This window comes from Elephas maximus, chromosome 7 (assembly GCF_024166365.1).
Source record: "Elephas maximus indicus isolate mEleMax1 chromosome 7, mEleMax1 primary haplotype, whole genome shotgun sequence".
Taxonomy (NCBI): Eukaryota; Metazoa; Chordata; class Mammalia; order Proboscidea; family Elephantidae; genus Elephas; species Elephas maximus.
Window position 1 is genome coordinate 31,134,491 of NC_064825.1, and position 24,109 is coordinate 31,158,599.

A 24,109-nucleotide genomic window follows, 5' to 3' on the forward strand; every position below is an offset into this window, starting at 1 on the left:
AGGCATCGCGGTCCGACACCTGGCAGTGCGGAAGCCGGACACACGGGCCCCAGGAGGGCGGCTCAAGGGAGAGCCCAGGAGTAAGTGGGCCGTCGGTAGCCCAGAACCCCGAACTCGTCCAGGGTTCCAACCTATTCCATGAGACTCACCCAAGAAGAAAAGCGTGTCAGCATGTTGGAAAACGGGATCTTAAATTCCTAGTTCACTCACCTGAGAAAATCAGAAAGGAGAGAACTTCGTGAAAAGAAGGGCAGAAATATACAGAAAACTGGAAAAGAAGGGAAATGTAATTGCTATTGGAAAGATGAGTAGCAATTGTTTCCTACAACCTAATCGGGGCAAAGATCATCCATACACTCATGTGTTTCTTTATCCCGTCCTCCCCACTCCCCAAAAGAGCCCAGTCAGTTTGCCTTTGAGTCAGTTTGGACGATTCCCCCTCGTTTGTAAGTAGTCCATCTCCGAAGAGTTTAGGGAACAGCCACAACCAACACTGTATTACCATAATGCTATTTGGAAGATAAATCACATTAATTGAAAGGGAGCAGCCTGCAAGAGTCAAAAACAAAAAGGATGTTTATAAGAAATTTGTGTGATTTTACTAGCCTTGCCCCTGGAAGATCAACACAATTTCTACATAGCTGTAGGGAAGTTTCCCGTATCAAGTGAAGCAGGACCTCAGCAAAAACGCCACTAATTTGATGTCACTTCTCAATAAATTTGTGGTAACATTCTTCAAACACCAGATAAGAACAGAGTGTGGAGGCTATTTTTTCCTACAGCATCCTATCCTTAAATCAGAAAACAAAACAAAACAAAACCTATTGCCCTTGATTCCAACTCATAATGACCCTGTAGGACAGAGTAGAACTGCCCCATAGGGTTTCCAAGGCTGTATATCTTTATGGGAGCAGACTGCCACATCTTTCTCTGGAGGAGTGGCTGGTGGGCTCTAACATTTGACCTTTCAGTTAGCTGACCAGCACTTAACCACTGCACCACTTATCTGTAGTTCTGCAGATATTAAAAATGGTATTCTTTCTGAAGAAAAAGGTGACTTGACTATATAACAAACCAATTTGATACATTTTTCTTTTATAGTATCACTTATTTGCTGGAATACTTATGTTCTTATAAGCAAGTCTTCTACTGATGATCTTATCTTTTACTGCCTTATATGTTCATCCAGATAAAAACAAAAAACAAAAAAACCTGGTTGTTGTTAGGTGCCGTCAGGTCGGTTTTGACTCATAGCGACAACTGAATGAAACATAACCCAGTCCTGTGCCACCCTCCTGATTTTTGTTATGCTTGAGCCCATTGTTTCAGGCACTGTGTCAATCCATCTCATTGAGGGTCTTCCTTTTTTTCACTGACCCTTTATTTTACCAAGAATGATGTCCTTCTACGGGGACTAGTCCCTCCTGAAAACATATCCGAAGTATGTGAGATGAAGTCTCACTATCCTTGCTTCTAAGGAGCATTCTGGCTGTACTTCTTCCAAGAAAGATTTGTTCATTCCTTTCACAGTCCATGGTATATTCAATATTCCTCACCAACACCCTAATTCAAAGTGTGGATTCTTCTTTGGTCTTCCTTATTCATTGCCCAGCTTTTGAGTGCAAATGAGTCAATTGAAAACACCATGGCTGGAGTCAGGCACACCTTAGCCTTTAAAGTGATGTCTTTGGTTTTTAACACTTTAAAGAGGTCTTTTGTAGCAGATTTGCCAAGTGCAATGTGTAGTTTCTTTTCTTGACTGCTGCTTTCATGGGTGTTGATTGTACATCCAAGTAAAATGAAATCCTTGATAACTTTAATCTTTTTCTCCATTTATTGGCCCAGTTGTGAGGATTTTTGTTTTTATGTTGAGGTGTAACCGATACTGGAAACTGTGGTCTTTGAGCCTCATTAGTAAGTGCTTCAAGTCCTTTTCACTTTCAGCAAGCAAGGTTGTGTTATCTTTTTAATGCAGGTTGTTAAGGAGTGTTCCTCCGATCCTAATTTCCCATTCTTCTTCATAGAGTCCAGCTTCTTGGATTATTTGCCCAGCATACAAATTGAATAAGTATGGTGAAAGGATACAACCCTGACGCACATCTTTCCTGACTTTAAATCTTGTGGCATCCCCATGTTCTGTTCCAACAACTGCCTCTTGATCTATGTACAGATTCCTCATGAGCACAATTAAGTGATCTGGAATTACCATTCTTCGCAATGTTATCCATAATTTGTTATGATCCACACATAACAAACTAGTGTCTCTTATAAAAATAGATTGCTGTTTATTCTTCTTTAGTCAAATATGAAAAAAAAACCTGGTAAATTGAATGAGTTTATATTAATTCCAATTGTTGACATATGTGTATGGTCTCATTTTACTATCTTAATTTTGAAAGTTAATCTTTACATCCATTTTTTTAAAGTGATGGTGATATCATCCCCCAAGCAAGACAAGCAAGCTTTCAATTGTGTTTCCCCTTTCTACAACTTTGTTGTGTTAATATTGTCAAAAATGTAAATTCTGAGTATACACATACATTTGTATATACACGCATATGTGTATATACAAATGTATGTATATGTATATATATATATGTATATAAAAAGCCCAAACCGAGTCAAACCCACTGCTGTTGAGTCGATTCTGACTCATAGCGACCCTATAGAACAGAGCAGAACTGCCCCATAGAGTTCCCAAGGAGGACCTGGTGGATTCGAACTGCTGACCTCTTGGTTAGCAGCCGTAGCACTTAACCACTATGCCACCAGGGTTTCCACCATGTATATACATATTATATATATATATATATACATACATACATATATTCTTTTTCTTTGCTTTGATCTTAGGTTTTTTTTTTTTATGACAATGAACTTTGTGAAGGCATTGGTCATCCCTGTTTCTCATATTTTTGTAGAATCCTATGGATTTTGTGTTATTTCAGAACTGATATTTGAGAACCTTAAAATTGTTATTGAAATATATCTTTGCCTGGCAAAACTTTTTTATCTAGTATGCTTGATAAACAGGAGCCCTGGTAGCGCACAGTGGTTAAGTGCTTAGCTGCTAACTGAAAGGCTGGCAAATTTAACCCACCAGCCACTCTGCAGGAGAAAGATGTGGCCATGTACGTTCATAAAGATTGCAGCCTTTGGAAACCCTATGGGGCTGTTCTACTCTGTCCTCGAGGGTTGCTAAGAGTGGGAATCAACTCAACTGTAGCGGGTTTTTTTTTTGGGGGGGGGCGTAATTGATAAAAGCTTTATTATGCCCTCATATTTAAATGATAATTTGTGTACAGAATTTCATGCTTAAATTTATTTTCTTTTAGTAATTTAAACATTATTCGAGTTTTCTCTTGTATCCAGCATTACTTTAACAAGGTCTTAAAAAAACTAGTCTAATTGTTGTTCCTTTGAGGCAATCTTCTCTTTTTCTCTGAGAGTTTGTGTACATTCTTGTTGTCTTTAATGTTGTTAAATTTCACCACAAGATGTTTAGATACGGAGTTTAGATGTACGTTTTTCCTTTTTTCTTCCATTTTGTACCTTATAGGCCATTTGATCTGAAGTCTTTCATCTTTCACTCTGGGATTTTTTTTGCCCATACTTCTACACCTATCTGCCCGTATTTCCTCTCCCCTACCTACTCTTTTTTGGTCCTAGTACTACTTTTTAGATGTTGGCACTCTTCACACTATCTTCCACATCTTTTAACCTTTTTCTTGTGTAAGTTAAAAAACATCTACGTTCTTTCCTGATTTCCTAAGGAAAATTTTCATTCAGGTTTTTCAATGAGCTAATTCCTTCCGTACCTGCATCTGTTTTACATTCTTTCCACATATTGTTTTCCTTATTTTAAATATTATATATTTCAAACCTAAAATTTCTACCTGCTAATTTGGATGTGTTTGTTCTTTGTTTAGTGTTTCTAATAGTTTTTTTTTTAGCCTTTTCTTTGCTATGGTCTAGGATCTGATATAATTTCACGTCCAGATGGCTGTTTAAATCCCTCAGTCCTGATAATTTTTAGAGCTGAATGTGTCATTTGGGATTAAAACGTGAATGATTATTGTGAATGGTTTGGGAAAAGGAGAAGTAGAGGCATACATGTCTGGCATCCTAGATGATTTAAGTCTGGGGTTCAGAGAGATGGGATAGAAAACAAAAAATACCCAGGAGATATGGTTAAAAACAATTTGACCAAATTCAAATTGGTCCTAAGTATACCTTGATTGAATTGATGACTTATTTGGACAAATAATATCCGACAATATCAGGCTTCATACTTACCTTTCAGAATTGATTTCCCCTTCCATCTAAAAATTTTATTTCAAAATGAGTTTCCAACTTGTAGTTATCTGAATGTATCTAAAAATAGTATATTATTAGGAAAAGCCTAAATGAATAAAACTCTTAAAGTGTTAGCTTTACAAAACAGTACATAAATATGACTGAATTATGGATTTTTTGGATGTGTGGATATGCCCCAGCACCCAGCTACCCTAGACGGCTCCGGCACCAACAAAACCAGCTCTCAGGCTCCGTAGGTACAGAAGACCTTCTCCCCAGCTTGGAGCAAGCTCCGCCTCTGGAGAAATCGCGCGTTTTCATCCAGGCGGCGGGGCAGCAGCGGGAAGGCATTATTTGTGCTCCCAGCCCGAGGACAATGAAGGGGTTCTCCAGGACGGCAATGCTTCAGACTCAGGCTCTCAGGAACGTGGGGTTCTGTGCGGGCTCCTCACTCTCAAGGACTTGATCTCAGGAGGGTCCAAGGAAAGGCCTTAGCGTCCCTCGGCCAGGAAGGTTTCCCGGGGAGACTTTAGGGTGTGAAATGAGCAGCTCTCTAGGAATTTACAGTCCTGTCCGGAGCGACTGGCGGTGCCAAGGGGTCCTGGAGGCTCTTGAAGGAAATGGTGGTGCTGGAAGGTGGTGGTACGGGTGTTCGCACAAGTACGTGACCTGCCGGCGGCGCCTGTGTCTGGACTCAGATGCGGGAAACCTGCGGAGACCCTGGGTCAGACGGGGACCGGGCGGAGTTTCGTGGCCGAGATCCAGGCGCTCCCTGCTCAGGCCCGTGGCTGCCCTGGAGCCTAAACCTTAACAGTCCCCCGTGCCCACCTCCAGAGCTCGCTCCTAGGACCCTGAGGCCCAGGCGGCCTGCTTCACCCAGCGCCTCCCGCGGGGAAGGCGCGGAGGGAGACCAGGCCCACACGGTGGGTGTTGCTCGATGAGTGCTGAAGGGCGGCAGCGTGGCCCCCAAACTGCTCCCCTTCACCCTGAGACTCTGAGTCTGCACCCTTCAGCTCCAGTGCTAGCATTCCCAGGGACCCAAGCCTGGGCTGCCCTCAGCGCTTAGATGAAAGAGCAGCTGGGCCAGGAAAGGTGGGAATGAGAATCCCTATGGATGGAAATTGTGGCACTCGAGTTTCTCCTGGTGTTTCTCAGTGCTGGGGATAGACACTGGCTTTACGAAGTTGTTAATCTATGGGTCCGCTTTACAATAATATATTTCCATATTGCCCAATTCATTACATACCAGTGTTCACAGTATACTTCAGGTGACAAATATTTTATACTTAATCAACCAATACACCATTTTATAAACTATTGTCTCATGGGCAGCAGGGCAAAGGAGGCTGGAGATTTAAAGATAGTAGAGAATATTATATCTGGCCTGGAGGGGCTTACAGTTCACTGAAGGCCAAAGAGACCAAAACATTTCAGTTTAGTGAGTTAGCACTGACTTGGAGGCAGCTATGAGAGGCCCTAGAATGAAAAGAGGGATTCCTACCTGTAGCAAATGAAGCTTTCTCATTGAGAGAAGTGGGGGGAGAGAGGGTATCAGGTAGTCACTTTTTTATGGGATGAGAAAGAGTCAAAACTGCAATTGGGTTGGGATTTTTGCACCTAATTAAAGTGGACCTTGGCTGTTGAATATTCTGTATTTTTCAAAGCAAAGTGTAAGTTTTACTGTTTATTCTAGTAATTATGTGGTTTAAGATAACTGTGACAATGTCAGTACTAAGAAAGCTCTGTGCTCTTGCATTAACCCATTAAAAAAATGGATCAAACAGCCAGGTATTCTTTTACGTTCAGCTGGCTTAGAAATCCAATGATAGACACAGCATAAAGATTGCACAGTATTCCAGGAGAATTGTTTTTGTTTAAAGAAAATCAAATCAAATTCCTGCACTTAACATTATCACACTTTTAAGAATAATACAACCAGTAGTCTAATAATAAATGTAAATGAGGTTAAAGATAAGCAAGTTGGCACTAGGAAAGGGTCTCAGTTATTAGCATTCTCAGACATGGGCAAGTTTCTAAACTGTCCCTGATCCTTGGGATCCACAGCAAAGGAAAGGCCTGAGAGGGGAAGAGAAGGAACATGAAAGCAAACTACAAATGAGGGTATCATTATTCACATTAACAAAGCTCACTACACCAAGTTCGTAATCCAGAAACACCCCTACGTGTCCTAGAGGTCTTTCTACATACTGAGGTAAGAGTGGGGACGAGGTAAAGAGACTGTACTGATTGTTCTCTTTGACACAAAAAAGTAGAAAAATTCCCTCGGAGCTAACCAGCATGTCATTCCTCATCGTCCAAGAATCATTACAAAGTCCAATAACCCAGTTCCAACAGTGCCCACATCCACCTCCCAGTAATATTTGCCAGATATAAAGGTCTGGGCTCCCCAGGCAAGAAAACTCTTAGATCTTGTTGAATTCTGGTCCACATCGAGATGATCACCGCTAAAGAGCACACGTCTCAGATCTTCAAACACGGGAACATGGCAAGTGACTCTTTCATGGTCCAACGAAATATACACTGCAGAAAGAAAAACAAAAAAAACAGTTACCAAGTCCTGAAGGACAGGGACTTTACATAGTGTCTTACTTTTAGTGGCATATTTCATTTGGATGATTATGATTGATTACTGTGTAGATACCCCAGTAACACAGTGCTGTGGAATCGATTCCAACTCATAGCGACCCTATGGGACAGAGTAAAACTCCCCCACAGAGTTTCCAAGGAGCGCCTGGCAGATTTGAACTGCTGACCCTTTGATTAGCACCTGTAGCACTTAACCACTACACCACGAGGGTTTCCACCTTATTAGAACGTATCATATTTGGCTTTTCCTCAGATTTTATTTAGCTTTTTCTAAAATGGAAATTTTGATTCTAAAAGTTTCCTGAAATGAAAGCATAGATGCAGTAATGGAGAAAAAGGACCCGGAGGTGCTATTGCACCAAAGGGCTGTCTGTTATCTTGGAAACCAGTGAGCCTGTTTATCAATCCAGTGATGGGCCACGAACTGATCTCTGGGTTCACTGGCTGGGGCACGTGCAGCTGCACCAGCTCACTCCTGCAAAGAAGAAGACTTAGTTACTGTTACTGGGCTCAGAGTTTTCATCCCAGTGATTATGTCAGTGTTCCACTAAAGATGCTCCCTCAGGATCCTCACAATTATGTTCCCTGAATGGGGGAGATGCTGCAAATGGCAATTTATTTTCTGAAAATAAGATCTAATCCCACTAAAATCGAATCTGCCATTCAGTCCTGGTATACAATTACATCTCAGTCATGACTGTGTCTGGTTACTTCCTCCCAACTACAGGGGTTGGGTGTGAAAAATGACCTGATGACCAGGAGGACATACTGCACAAGAATGCTGTGGATTTTAATCCACACTAGTCACCGCTGACATGTGTTCATACTTGTGAAAATCATAAGCAGCAATGGAATTGTCATCATACAACTTCTATGTAAAAGGACACCTGCAATTAACACCACCACCCCGCTTCTTCTTAGGCTAGACAACCAAGCCTTCTCTACCTTTTGAGAAAGATAAGTAGACTCTGAGATTATATTATTATAATAAATAAATTATGCTCCCGCTCAGTATAATCACTGTCACAATTCTTACAACTAAAATATAGGTGCAAGCTTACCTTTTCATCAGGTCTGTGAAATGTTGCAAAAGAATAAAGAAAGTTTTAGTATTTATTTAACAAGATTCATAGTGTTCTCACATAAAACCCTAATCCAAAGGATACGGTAACCCAAACATGATGGCAGTGTTTATCAAAGACATGGAAACAGAATAAGAAAATATATTGTATAGATTCCCAAATTTGTTAATACTGTCAAATCAAGATACAAATGTAAATATATTAAAATAAGGCTCTCCATTGTAGTTTTTCAGTCATTGAATGCATATTCGGAGAATTTTTAGAAGAGCACTTTCTCTGGGGTGGTAATGCCTACTTTTTTTACAAAGCTTCACTGCTCCTCAATGAGGCAAGATTGACCCTTGATCTGCAGTATTACCTGGATAGACAGTATCCTTCTCGTGTCATCAGAGAGCACATTCCAAGCCAATGATGGAAGACAAAGAGAACGTGGACATCATTTCCAAGCAGCGCCTTGACTCCCCTTCCTTTGTCCTTACCTGGAGCAGTCCCATGTCTGGTTTATGGCACATTTCCTTCAGCTGCTCATACATTCCCCGTAGGAGTTTCCCCTTCAGGGCCATAGTGTTTTCACTTTCCTGGAGTTGTTGAAAAATCTCTTTGCTTTCCTTTTCTAGCCTCTCTAAATATTTTTGCTCTTCTTCATAGAGCAATAGATGCACCTTTCGATATTCAGCATGGATCATCTTCCTGCGTAGATTCACATAACCCTGAATTGGTAGTGAATACATGGAATATTTACTGGGTTGTCTTCGTCCATGTCTTCTAAGCTACTGGTTTATCTTCGGCCAATTTGCTATGTTTATTAAACCAAAAATTTGGGGGTTTCTTTTGCTTTTTTTCTTTTCTTCCACTTCATTATTTTTTTTAATTTCAACAATAGTAATATCTCCAACCACTTCCCTCAAATGTCCACATTTTCTTTTAAAAAAGGAATTTGTGGTTTTATACTTAATTGTCTTATATAATATACTGCTGTTACCATGTGCCGTTGAGTCTATTCTGACTCATTGAGACCCTACAAGGCAGAATAGAACTGCCCATAGTACTTTCAAGGCTGTAATCTTTACAGAAGCAAATTGCCACATCTTTTTCCAGTGGAGCAGCTGGTGAGTGCAAATCTTCATCCTTTTGGTCAGCAGGTGAGAGTTTAACCATTGTGCCACCAGGGCTCCTATACATGTAACATACTAAAACCTACTTACTACTAAGAGTTTCTAGTCTCCTTTATCCTCACATACTCTGTAGAGTAACTCTTCACTTTCAAGAATAGCCAATATTACATCATAGGATAAGATGTGACCTTTCTAAAAATTTTACCACCAGGTCCACAAATTGCATACTAACCAGAATCTTGTCTATCTCTATGTGTTCAATTTGCTCTTTTTATCCAAGGTCACACATGCCACTTAGCCAACTTCCATAGGGTCCTTAGAGGCATTGTTCAACAGACAACCCCGTTTCAGTATTAATTCCCTCTGTCTTATGTTCAGTTTGTTTCCTTACTTTCCTCTCAACTTTTCAAATATGCTTTATTTATGCCGATTGTCTTGAAACAAATCAAAACATCTAATATTGACCACATGTGTATATTTACTGTGCTCATTTGTGAAACTCTGGATCTTTCATCAGTTCAATGAAATCTCTCTTCCATTCCCAACACTTTACTGAAACCAGACTTTTCATCTCATCAAGATCCTCCTTTGTTGAATCCAAACATTTATTTCCATATTACTAAGGCTTTCCTCACAGTTTACCAACCGTTCCTTGTATAAAACCCATGTAACTAGTCTTCGAACAAATCCTTTGGTGGTTTTCCTCTATCAGTCCACTTTTACCAGTTCCCCTTTCCTAGCCGGACACATCAGCACAGGGAGTCCTCAAGTTACTTTTTTTCTTCCATCTGAAAATTTTTTTCTCTCTAAAAATTCTCATCGTGTGGTATCATCTACTCCAAAACCTAGAATATGCTGATGATGGTGAAATATCCCGGTCCAGACTCAATCATTCTCATCCAATTGCTTACTACATATTTCAACTTGGATAGCTCACAAAATCTTAAAAGCTAACACGTCTCAACCTAAATTTTTTATCCCACCAAATCCAACCCAGCTTCACCTCCTCCATTACTAACCTCAGGTTGCCTCAGTTTCAAAGCCAAATACGTCTCTCATTCTTGATTTTACCCTTTTAACATTGTACCTCAAACAAATCACTATTTTCTGGTATTCCCTATCAAGAATCTCTCTTGAATCCTTTCACTTCCCATTGTTGGTGATCAATTTATTTCTGATCTTTTCTGTAAGGATTCTTGCAACTACTTCTACTTGCTTTCTTGGCTTACATTTTGAAATTTTCCAACCCTGTCTCTCTAAACTGCAGACTGAATGAACTTTACAAAAAATAATCATGATCATATTTGTTTATTTAAAATCCTTCAGAGGCTTTTATTTGTACTCAGAATATACTTGAACTTATTAGTATATGCTAGGTGAACATGCAGTATATGGCATGAACTTATCTTTGTCTCTTAATCTGGGACTCGATTGATCCTCTCTCTTTATACACTCCTGTCATATTAAACTTAAGGCTCCCCAATAAGCAAGCAGTCTGTCTCCTTTTTTTCTGTCTCCTTGAGTCTGGTTCATTCCACGTGCAATTCCATTCACCCGGCATGCTTATGTTACTATATTTCTCATAAAAAAGTCACACTCAAATTTCACATCAGAACTCAGGGCCTTTACAATAGAGAAGGAAAGGCAAGTTTGGGGCAGGAAAATACATTTAGTTTGAGACATGTTCAATTTCATTCTCTGTACCAGATAGGTACTTGCCTCTGTTTCTAACCTCTTAGAAGCCAACAGATATTATGATTTTAGCTCAATTTTTTTTACTGTATAAATACAATGTGTCCTAAGATGTTTCTGAGGGAAAGAGTCCCTTACTTACCTCCCAAGTTCTGATTTTCCTGGTTTCTCTGTTAAGATTTCTCTGATTTTCTTGTGTCTTTTCCCATACAGCCCTCATTTGTTTGAGGAGCTTTTGCTGCAAAAAAAAAACCATGAAGGTGGGCATTAAAGAAGCTAATATTGAAGATGTTGGATCCACTGATGGAGAGGGGCAGAAATGTGAAGTAAATGAGCACTGAAGAGCTCAGAGGAGCTGCTGCATTTTCACTGCTTAATTGTCAAATCTTGGAAACTTTTTTCTAACAGTAGAATAAAGATCTTATCGTGTTAAGGGTCTTCTACCACTGAAATATCTGGCCCTCAAATTTTATGTCCCCTGATCAATTTTCCTAACTGAATCTTCTTTTCAGATTTAGTTGTCTGATGCTAGTTCTTGCTTCCTTCTCTTGTAGTTTTTAGCTATAAACCAGTGTTTCTAAATGGATTTCATTAGATTAGGCTGTTGGCAATCATGGTTATAGTTACTAATAACGATAAATGGAATTTAAGGATTTGTTCACCTCAGTCTTACAATGGATTATCATAATTCCAACCACCACCAACATCATCATCATTATTAACACTAGTTGTAAGATGTTAAATGGTAAGAATATAAGCTATATAAGATTGGTGACAATTTTTCTTTCCTGATTTATCCCTAGTGACTAGCATATAAACCCAAACCAAACCCATTGCCACCGAGTCGATTCCAACTCATAGTGACCCTATAAGACAGAGTGGAACTGCCCCATAGTGTTTCTAAGGAGTGCTTGGTGAATTCCAACTGCCCACCTTTTGGTTAGCAGCCATAGCTCTTAACCACCATGTCACCAGGGTTGGTGACTAGCATATAAAACTCAGTAAATATGTATGTTACATGAATGAATAATAATTATGTTCACTTTCTTCTTCCTAATGTCTCAGGTATGGGATGCCCCAGGTTCAACCTCCTTTGACATCCATTGCTTACCCGGTATTCCTCAGCAGTCCAATCAATGGAACAGTGTCTCTGAGCCTTGTGCTCCTTAGACTTGCAGCAGAGCAAGCAGAGTATGTCTTTGACAACTTCACAGAAGAAGTTCTTTGTTTTCATGTGTATCCCACACATCTGTTGTGCAGAACTTGGTAAGTAGGAGAGTCTTGCTCTTCTGGCGAGGAACACTTGTGTCTTCAAAACTATGTTGGTTTTAAAGCTCATTTGATATGATGATTCCGTGCCCACAGGGCAGCAAGGAGGATTTGGGGCTTCCTCCCAGCGGATACAGAGACAGGGCCTGCAAAAGCTGTGCCCACAGCCTGTGGTGACTGGATCTATGAAATACCTCATGCAGATGGAGCAGAAGAATTCATTCTGGAGGAAGTTGGAATACTTGTTTCTGAGGAGAGAAAAGAAAAAAAAAAGACAGAAAATTATTTTCTAATGTTTTTTTAAAGTAGTGCTTTGTCAAAATTCTCAACAATACTCCTGAGCGTGAGATTAGTATTAATATGTTATATAAGGCAGAAAACAGATGCTGGGGAACAGAGATTCTTCATGATCTTCAGCTAAAGCTAATTTTTCAACCATGGTCTTTACCACCATGGTTCCAGATCCCTAGTAAAATTCCATTTTTGTTTATTTATGTCGTCTACTCTAAATGGACATGGGAATCGGTAATTCACTTCCAATTCCCACCAACAGAGAGTGGGTCCCATTTTATGTAACATAATCGTAACGGTCCTTCTGTCAGTGACTGGTTATAAGGGTCATTTGAGTCTGTTTTCCGCTGTACGATATGGAAGGATGACTATTAGGAGAATTCTACAAGAGGTTTCCTTGCTTCTAAAAAGAAACTCTGTCCAGAGACAACTGCCTCTGGACGGTGTTTGTATATGATGCCTGGAACTGACATTTTGTGACACAATGTTCACAAGCCTAGAGTCAAAAGCAAACACCCTGATGATAACAGAGAATTGAAAGAACCTGGGTCTTTGACAATGCCCTGGAGGCACTAAATAAACCATCTTAGGAGATGACAGTAAATGTAAGATGACTTATGGAAATAGAAAATTATTTTACCACCAGCATAATAATCATTTATTGGGGCAAGAATCATCGGTTGCTGTGAAAATCATTGGGTGAAAAAGTATTACCTCCAACAACTCCTTGTTAATATGTACCTCTCTTTTAAGCACCATCAAGTAATATATTGAATTCATTTCTTTAAATAAAGAAATATGTGCTTTCTGTTAAAATAATTTATGATTAAAAGTTTTGCTTTAATTGCTGGGCTATCGTCATCTGAGAAATTGAATGGGAAGAGCAGCATATTTCCAGGACTGAACACTTATTGTTTGGTCCTTGAAGTAAACAATTGCTTTACTGAATAATCATAAACCCAGATTTAATATACCACTTTAAAAAATGGGTAGCAATGTGGTAACCATAACTGTAGGTATATTTAGAAATTAACATTTGTGAGATAATTTATGAACTTATGCATTGAGAACCATAAAATCTTAAGTGATATCAGATATAAAGCCATTTACATAAAGCTAGGATGCCTGAAATGTGAAAGAAGGTTTGAGGGACATGGGAAAAGTTTAAACTAGCTCTCTGTGGAATACATAAGGCACTGGCCAAGAAGTCATTATTAATGTGGTATTATCTATATTGACAACATTAATGATGATAACTTTAAATGGATAGTAGAAGCCGATATTTATTGTTTAGAGAGGCATTTCTCTGATCCCTTTAATCTGGGTTACCTATTCTAATCCTCCCAATGATACTATTCATTCATTTTCTATCCTTACCAACACTTTATAATGAGAAATCTTGACACAGTGTGAATGAATTATTGTCTAACATCATACATCAAATTAAATTACTGATTCAGTATTCAAATGTAGGTCTTATTGAAAGCAAAAAAAAAAATTTCTAATTTTAGTGTCCAATATTAACATTACATCAATCAACATTTACTGATATCTACATTTTATAGACAGTAATCTCTTGTGCAGATACAATGGTAAATAAGACAATATTCTGGTACTCAGTGGCTCACAGTTTTGTGGGTGATTAAAAATAAGTAAAAAAAGTAAAAAGAATTGTTGGGTGAATTCAAAGAGCCCTCACATATCCATCACTTGTTTACATTCAACATTGTTAGTTTTCTGCAGTCCTCGATAGTTTCCAAACACTTTATAATCCAAGTCTGAAAACTAAAATTCATATCTGAAAACTGAAGAGACATCATTTTAAACATTCTTGAAGTTTTCAAGGATTTCATTTTCCTTGGATCCACAAACAACACCCATTGAAGCAGTGGTCAAGAATTCAAACGATGTATTGCATTGGGCAAATCTGCTGCAAAGACCTCTTTAAAGTATAAAGAGCAAAGAAGATGTCATCTTGAGGACTAAGGTGCGCCTCACCCAAGCTACGGTATTTTCACTCACCTCATATGCATGCTAAAACTGAACATTGAATAAGACAGACCAAAGAATTGATGCATTTGAATTGTGGTGCTGGCAAAGAATGTTGAATATACCATGGACTGCCAGAAGAACAAACAAATCTGTTTTAGGAGAAGTACAGTCAGAATTCTTCTTGGAAGGAAGGATGTAGAGACTTTGTGTGACGTACTTTGGACATGTTATCAGTAGGGAATTGTTAAAGGAGAAGGATGTCATGCTTGGTAAAGCAGAGGGTCATCAAAAAAGTAGAAGAGGAGGCGGGGCCAAGATGGCGGACTAGGTAGACACTACCTCGGATCCCTCTTGCAACAAAGACTCAGAAAAACAAGTGAATCCATCACATACATAACAATCTACGAACCCTTAACAACAAACACAGATTTAGAGACGGAGAATGAACAAATACGGGGAAGCAGGAACTGTTTTTGGAGCCTGGACCTGGCGTCCCAGTCAGGTTACCTTGGTGTCGGGCTTAGGTCTGGGCCCAAGGGAGATGAACTTAAAATCTTGTGACGGCGCAAACAAGGGGCGCAGCCCTACTCCCCTGAACTGACCCCGGGAGGGGGCCCAGCCGTCCGTGCGGGTTGCGTGGCGACGATGCTGGAAGGAGAAGTCCCCGGGAGTCAGTGACTGGTTTTGGAGCCGGAAGTGCAGCGTCCCAGCTGGGGAACCTTGGCACCGAGCTTTTGACTGGGCGCTGTCACAGTGCAAGCACGGGGCGCAGCCCTACTATCCTGAACTAACACTGGGAGGGGGCCCAGCCGGCCTGCAGGGGCAGCGCAGTGACGCGGCTGGTGGGACAAGAAGTCCCAGAGAGGCAGCGACTGATTTTGGAGCTGGGAGTGCAGTGTCCCAGCAGGGGAACCTTGATGCTGGGCTTTGGATTGGCAGCGGAGGATCTGACCGCGGCTTCAGTGGGACAAACCCTCGGGGGCAATATCCACACAGCCAGCGCACATGGGCGACACGCCCCTCAGGAATCTCAGATAAAATAGTCATTCCAAGGAAGATAAGGAACTTTGGCTATGTTCCGAGGTGCTACTTTCCTATTTCTCTGAACCCTCCCCCACCCTTCCCAGGCGGCTTCATTAACATTGGAATTTCCTGAGCCAGAGGGAGAACAGCTCTGGCTCCGCGGTGGCTTTGCTTCCCCCCCCCCCTTTTTTCTTTTGGTCTTTTCCTAACCCATTCTTCCGGCCTGAGAGAAGGAACCACAAAAAACCCAGGGACCAAACATCCATCCCTAATTGGACTAAAAACACAGAACCAGCTCCAGCCAAGCATATATGATCCAAATCTCGGACTTTCATCCTTACAGGGAACAAGGTGGCGGTTCTAATCCAAAGGCAGTTCTGAAAGGGATCTGACTGCATTTTATTTTTAGCGGATTTTCTGGAAAAACAAGTTTCCCAGGTCTGATATCTCTGCTTATTCAACAGAGCCCTAACTGACCCACAACAGGGAACTGAGGGCTGAAGCTCCCCTCCAGACCACCTAGCCTCTTGCCTTAGGGGTCTAAGGAGGGTGACACCTACCAATCAGTAGAGGTACTTGCATTGGGGCCCTAAGGTACAGGTGCAGTGCCCTCCCACCAAGGTGCTATAGGAATAGAGACACACCTACCTCACTGACACTTGGGGGAAGCCTGTCAGCATCCTGCTCCCCTGGACGGTGAACCCCAGCTGCTAATAGAATCTGGTGCACACAACTATCATCCCTACTTCTCGAGATGGATAGGTGTTAGGGTGCAGCACACACTTGATGACCCAAAATCAGATTCTACTCAAGAATAGTGAATAGACTCAGGCATATATATCTGGAAACAGCCCAAACCAGCTGGTAATAGGTCATAAGTAAGTCAAGGGCTACAACAAACAAGACAGCACAATCTAGTAGTCCATCCACGTATATTGAAAGAAAACAAAACAAGATAAGACTCAGTGAGCAATTATAGAATAAACCACTTCTGTATCTTAGTGATGGCATGGAGACAGCAGTCGATATCAAACCACATAAAGAAGCAGACCATGACAGCTTCTACAACCCCCCAAACAAAAGAATCAAAATCTTTCCCAAATGAAGATACAATCCTGGAATTATCAGATACAGAATATAAAAAACTAATTTACAGAATGCTTCAGGACATCAGGGATGACCTCAGAAATGAAATGAGGCAAACTGCAGAAAAAGCCAAGGAACACACTGATAAAACAGTTGAAGAACTCAAAAAGATTATTCAAGAATATAGTGGAAAAATTAATAAGTTGCAAGAATCCATAGAGAGACAGCATGTAGAAATCCAAAAGATTAACAATAAAATTACAGAATTAGACAACGCAATAGGAAGTCAGAGGAGCAGACTCGAGCAATTAGAATGCTGACTGGGAAATCTGGAGGACCAGGGAATTAACACCAACATAGCTGAAAAAAAAAATCAGATAAAAGAAATAAAAAAAAAAAAAAAATGAAGAAACCCTAAGAATCATGTGGGACTCTATGAAGAAGGATAACTTGTGTGTGATTGGAGTCCCAGAACGGGAGGTAGGACAGAAAACACAGAGAAAATAGTTGAAGATCTGCTGACAGAAAACTTCCCTGAGATCATGAAAGATAAAAGGATATCTATCCAAGATGCTCATCGAACCCCATTTAAGATTGATCCAAAAAGAAAAACACCAAGACATATTATCATCAAACTCGCCAAAACCAAAGATAAACAGAAAATTTTAAAAGCAGCCAGGGAGAAAAGAAAGGACTCCTACAAGGGAGAATCAATAAGAATAAGTTCACACTACTCAGTAGAAACCATGCAGGCAAGAAGGTGATGGGATGACATATACAGAGCACTGAAGGAGAAAAACTGCCAACCAAGGATCATATATCCAGCAAAACTCTCTCTGAAATATGAAGGCGAAATTAAGAGATTTACAGATAAACACAAGCTTAGAGAATTTGCAAAAACCAAACCAAAGCTACAAGAAATACTAAAGGAAATTGTTTGGTCAGAAAACCAATAATATCAGATACCAGCACAACACAAGGTCACAAAACAGAACATTCTGATATCAACTCAAATAGGGAAATCACAAAAACACATTAAGATTAATTAAAAAAAAATGCTCATAACAGGGAATCATTGAAGTCAATATGTAAAAGATCACAATAATCAAAAACAGGGACTAAATACAGGTGGCATAGAACTGCCATATGGAGAGTGATACAAGGCGATACAGGACAATACAAGTTAGATTTTTACTTAGAAAAATAGGGGTAAATATTAAGGTGACCACAAAGAGGTATAACAACTCCATAACTGAAGATAAAAGCCAAGAAAAACGTTAACAACTCAACAAACATAAAGTCAAACACTACGAAAATGAGGATCTCACAATTTACTAAGAAAAACATCTCAGCACAAAAAAGTAAGTGGAAAAATGAAATTGTCAACAACACACATAAAAAGACATCAAAATGACAACACTAAACACTTATTTATCCATAATTATGCTGAATGTAAATGGACTAAATGCACCAATAAAGAGACAGAGAGTCAGAGACTGGATAAAGAAACACGATCCATCTATATGCTGCCTACAAGAGACACATCTTAGACTTAGAGACACAAACAAACTAAAACTCAAAGGATGGAAAAAATATATCAAACAAACAATAAGCAAAAAAGAAGAGGAGTAGCAATATTAATTTCTGACAAAATAGACTTTAGACTTAAATCCACCACAAAGGATAAAGAAGGACACTACATAATGATAAAAGGGACAATTGATCAGGAAGACATAACCATATTAAATATTTACGCACCCCATGACAGGGCTGCAAGATACATAAATCAAATTTTAACAGAACTGAAAAGTGAGATAGACACCTCCACAATTATAGTAGGAGACTTCAACACACCACTTTCGGAGAAGGACAGGACATCCAGTAAGAAGCTCAATAGAGACACGGAAGATCTACTTACAACAATCAACCAACTTGACCTCATTGACTTATACAGAACTCTCCACCCAACTGTTGCAAAGTATACTTCTTTTTCTAGCGCACATGGAACGTTCTCTAGAATAGACCACATATTAGGTCATAAAACAAACCTTTGCAGAATCCAAAACATCGAAATATTACAAAGCATCTTCTCAGACCACAAGGCAATAAAACTAGAAATCAATAACAGAAAAACTAGGGAAAAGAAATCAAATACTTGGAAACTGAACAATACACTCTTGAAGAAAGACTGGGTTATAGAAGACATCAAGAAGGGAATAAAGAAATTCATAGAATGCAACGAGAATGAAAATACTTCCTATCAAAACCTCTGGGACACAGCAAAAGCAGTGCTCAGAGGACAATTTATATCGATAAATGCACACATACAAAAAGAAGAAGGAGCCAAAATCAGAGAACTGTCCCTACAACTTGAACAAATAGAAAGTGAGCAACAAAAGAATCCATCAGGCACCAGAAGAAAACAAATAATAAAAATTAGAGTTGAACTAAATGAATTAGAGAACAGAAAAACAATTGAAAGAATTAACAAAGCCAAAAGCTGGTTCTTTGAAGAAATTAACAAAATTGATAAACCATTGGCTAGACTGACTAAAGAAATACAGGAAAGGAAACAAATAACCCGAATAAGAAACGAGAAGGGCCACATCACAACAGACCCAAAGGAAATTAAAAGAATCATATCAGATTACTACGAAAAATTGTACTCTAACAAATTTGCAAACCTAGAAGAAATGGATGAATTCCTGGAAAAACACTACCTACCTAAGCTAACACATTCAGAGGTACAGCAACTAAATAGACCCATAACAAAAAAAGAGATTGAAACGGTAATCAAAAAACTCCCAACAAAAAAAAAAGCCCTGGCCCGGACGGCTTCACTGAAGAGTTCTACCAAACTTTCAGAGAAGAGTTAACACCACTACTACTAAAGGTATTTCAAAGCATAGAAAATGAAGGAATACTACCCAACTCATTCTATGAAGCCACCATCTCCCTGATACCAAAACCAGGTAAACACATTACAAAAAAAGAAAATTACAAACCTATATCCCTCATGAACATAGATGCAAAAATCCTCAACAAAATTCTAGCCAATAGAATTCAACAACATATCAAAAAAATAATTCACCACGACCAAGTGGGATTTATACCAGGTATGCAAGGCTGGTTTAATATTAGAAAAACCATTAATGCAATCCACCACATAAATAAAACAAAAGACAAAAACCACATGATCTTATCAATTGATGCAGAAAAGGCATTTGACAAAGTCCAACACCCATTTATGATAAAAACTCTCACCAAAATAGGAATTGAAGGAAAATTCCTCAACATAATAAAGGGCATCTATGCAAAGCCAACAGCCAACATCAGTCTAAATGGAGAGAACCTGAAAGCATTTCCCTTGAGAACGGGAACCAGACAAGGATGCCCTTTATCACCGCTCTTATTCAACATTGTGCTAGAAGTCCTAGCCAGAGCAATTAGGCTAGACAAAGAAATAAAGGGCATCCGGATTGGCAAGGAGGAAGTAAAATTATCTCTATTTGCAGATGACATGATCTTATACACAGAAAACCCTAAGGAATCCTCCAGAAAACTACTGAAACTAATAGAAGAGTTTGGCAGAGTCTCAGGTTATAAGATAAACATACAAAAATCACGTGGATTCCTCTACATCAACAAAAAGAACATCGAAGAGGAAATAACCAAATCAATACCATTCACAGTAGCCCCCAAGAAGATAAAATACTTAGGAATAAATCTTACCAAGGATGTAAAAGACCTATACAAAGAAAACTACAAAGCTCTACTACAAGAAATTCAAAAGTACATACTTAAGTGGAAAAACATACCTTGCTCATGGATAGGAAGACTTAACATAGTAAAAATGTCTATTCTGCCAAAAGCCATCTATACATACAATGCACTTCCGATCCAAATTCCAATGTCATTTTTTAAGGTGATAGAGAAACAAATCACCAACTTCATATGGAAGGGAAAGAAGCCTCGGATAAGCAAAGCATTACTGAAAAAGAAGAAGAAAGTGGGAGGCCTCACTCTACCTGATTTCAGAACCTATTATACAGCCACAGTAGTCAAAACAGCCTGGTATTGGTACAAAAACAGGCACATAGACCCGTGGAACAGAATTGAGAACCCAGATATAAATCCATCCACATATGAGCAGCTGATATTTGACAAAGGCCCAGTGTCAGTTAATTGGGGAAAAGATAGTCTTTCTAACAAATGGTGCTGGCATAACTGGATATCCATTTGCAAAAATTGAAACAGGACCCATACCTCACACCAAGCACAAAAAAAAAAACTAACTCCAAGTGGATCAAAGACCTAAACATAAAGACTAAAACGATAAAGATCATGGAAGAAAAAATAGGGACAACCTTAGGAGCCCTAATACAAGGCATAAACAGAATACAAAACATTACCAAAATTGACGAAGAGAAACCAGATAACTGGGAACTCCTAAAAATCAAACACCTATGCTCATCTAAAGACTTCACCAAAAGAGTGAAAAGACCACCTACAGACTGGGAAAGAATTTTCAGCTATGACTTCTCCGACCAGCGCCTGATCTCTAAAATCTATATGATTCTGTCAAAACTCAACCACAAAAAGACAAACAACCCAATCAAGAAGTGGGCAAAGGATATGAACACACACTTCACTAAAGAAGATATTCAGGCAGCTAACAGATACATGAGAAAATGCTCTCCATCATTAGCCATTAGAGAAATGCAAATTAAAACTACGATGAGATTCCATCTCACTCCAACAAGGCTGGCATTAATCCAAAAATCACAAAATAATAAATGTTGGAGAGGCTGCGGAGAGATTAGAACTCTTATACACTGCTGGTGGGAATGTCAAATGGTACAACCACTTTGGAAATCTATCTGGCGTTATCTTAAACAGAAATAGAACTACCATACAACCCAGAAATCCCACTTCTCGGAATATGCCCTAGAGAAATAAGAGCCTTCACACAAACAGATATATGCACACCCATGTTTATTGCAGCTCTGTTTACAATAGCAAAAAGCTGGAAGCAACCAAGGTGTCCATCTACGGATGAATGGGTAAATAAATTGTGGTATATTCACACAATGGAATACTACGCATCGATAAAGAACAGTGATGAATCTGTGAAACATTTCCTAACATGGAGGAACCTGGAAGGCATTATGCTGAGCGAAATTAGTCAGAGGCAAAAGGACAAATATTGTATAAGACCACTATTATAAGATCTTGAGAAATAGTATAAACTGAGAAGAACACATACTTTTGTGGTTACGAGGGGGGGGGGGGAGGGTGGGAGAGGGTTTTTTACTGATTAATTAGTAGATAAGAACTGCTTTAGGTGAAGGGAAGGACAACACTCAATACATGGAAGGTCAGCTCAAATGGACTGGATGAAAAGCAAAGAAGTTTCGGGGATAAAATGAATGCTTCAAAGGTCAGCGGAGCAATGGCGGGGGTTTGGGGACCATAGTTTAAGGGGACTTCTAAGTCAATTGGCAAAATAATTCTATTATGAAAACATTCTGCATCCCACTTTGAAATGTGGCATCTGGGGTCTTAAATGCTAACAAGCGGCCATCTAAGATGCATCAATTGGCCTCAACCCACCTGGAGCAAAGGAGAATGAAGGACACCAAGGTCACACAACAACTAAGAGCCCAAGAGACAGAAAGGGCCACATGAACCAGAGACCTACATCATCCTGAGACCAGAAGAACTAGTTGGTGCCCGGCCACAATCGATGACTGCCCTGGCAGGAAGCACAAGAGAGAACCCCTGAGGGAGCAGGAGATCAGTGGGATGCAGACCCCAAATTCTCATAAAAAGATCATACTTAATGGTCTGACTGAGACTAGAGGAATCCCGGCGGTCATGGTCCCCAAACCTTCTGTTGGCACAGGACAGGAACCATCCCCGAAGACAACTCATCAGACATGAAAGGGACTGGACAGTGGGTAGGAGAAAGATGCGGATGAAGAGTGAGCTAATTGTATCATGTGGACACTTGAGACTGTGTTGGCATCTCCTGTCTGGAGGGGGCATGGGAGGATAGAGAGAGTTGGAAGCGGGCAAAATTGTCACGAAAGGAGAGACTGGAAGGGCTGACTCATTAGGGGGAGAGCCAGTGGGAGTATGGAGTAAGATGTATATAAACTTATATATGACAGTCTGACTTGATTTGTAAATGTTCACTTGAAGCTCAATGAAAGTTAATTAAAAAAAAAAAAGTAGAAGAGCCTCAGTAAGGTGGACTGACACAGTGGCTGCAGCCATAGGCTCACACATAGCAAGGATTGTGAGAATGGTACAAGACTGTGCAGTGTTTCATTCTGCTGTACACAGGGTTACTATGAGGCGGCCCCAACTCAAAGGCACCTCACAACAACAACAATCTTACAATGAGTATTTCTTAATTCAACACATCACATAGACCAACAATATATACAAACAAATACACAAAGGGCCCTGTTGGTGCTCAGCTGCTAACTGAAAGATTGGGCATTTGATCCCTCCCAGTGGCACCTTGGGAGAAAAGCCTGGTGATCTGCTCCCATAACAATTACAGAGAGGAAAATCCTACAGGGCAGTTCTACTCTGTCCTCTAGGGTTGATATGAGTCAAAATTGACTCCACAGCACCAAACAACATCAACAACACAAGGATTTCACCAGCTAAATCATTGCAAGCTACCTGGAGATAATTATCTAGTCACACTCACAATATACATAGACAATCAAGTAATATATAAACTTACAGAGCAAAAATAATTTATCTTATTAATTCATCAAATATATAGGAAGAAGAGACTGCATGTCTTTGGGTGGTACAAATGGTTAACTTGCTTGACTGTTAAACCGCTAACTGAAAGGTTGGAAGTTCAAGTTCATCCAAGCATCCCTCAGAAGAAAGGCTTGGAAATCTGCTTCCCAAAAGTTTCAGCCATTGAAAACCCTATGGGGCACAATTCTACTCTGACACACATGAGATCACCATGGGTAGGAATTGACTTGATGGCAGTCGATAAGTTTAAAGTAATGAAATCATTTCTAGCTACTAAATTCTTAGATTGGCAGACAGGCAGATGAATTAAAATTCCTATTTTTTAAGAGAAAATAGGAGAAGTTGAATTTGTGGAAACTGTTTACTCACCTGTCTGCACTGGTAATGGGTTTTCCCATTACCGTCCAATGAATTGTTGCTGTTAGGTGCCATCAAGTTCAAAAGTCCAGCTAAATTCACTTCAGGGATTAGGTGGTTACCTATGGTAGCAGTCCATTTCAGAAGTCTCCACGGCCGAGGCAACTCAAATCACAGTGGATCTGAAGAAGAATGAGTTTGTCTCCTTGGGTGATGTTTTATAGACCCTCTGAAGGCCACACCCATTTTCTCAAACTGATTGCGTTTATCAAGCTTTCAGAAAGGGATTGGTGTAGATGATTAGATTTTGTTTTGCATAATAGAGAAACACTCTGATGCCAATGATTGAATTAACTACTTTTCAATCTGCTTAAACAAACTGCCACACTCAATGTCTAGTAGGAAGTCATGCCTTGAGTCAACCTGTGAAAGTCATGAATTTGTTATTTTTTCAATAAATGAACCCCAAAAGATGGACTTCAACTCTCTGAATCTACATCCATTCTTTTCTTG

General features: G+C 39.7%; 1 pseudogene; it reads right to left on the reverse strand.

Annotated features, from left to right (window-relative positions):
* Positions 1 to 6,329: 6,329 nt before the first annotated feature.
* LOC126078919 (tripartite motif-containing protein 43-like) lies at positions 6,330 to 23,637 on the reverse strand (annotated as a pseudogene).
* Positions 23,638 to 24,109: the final 472 nt, after the last annotated feature.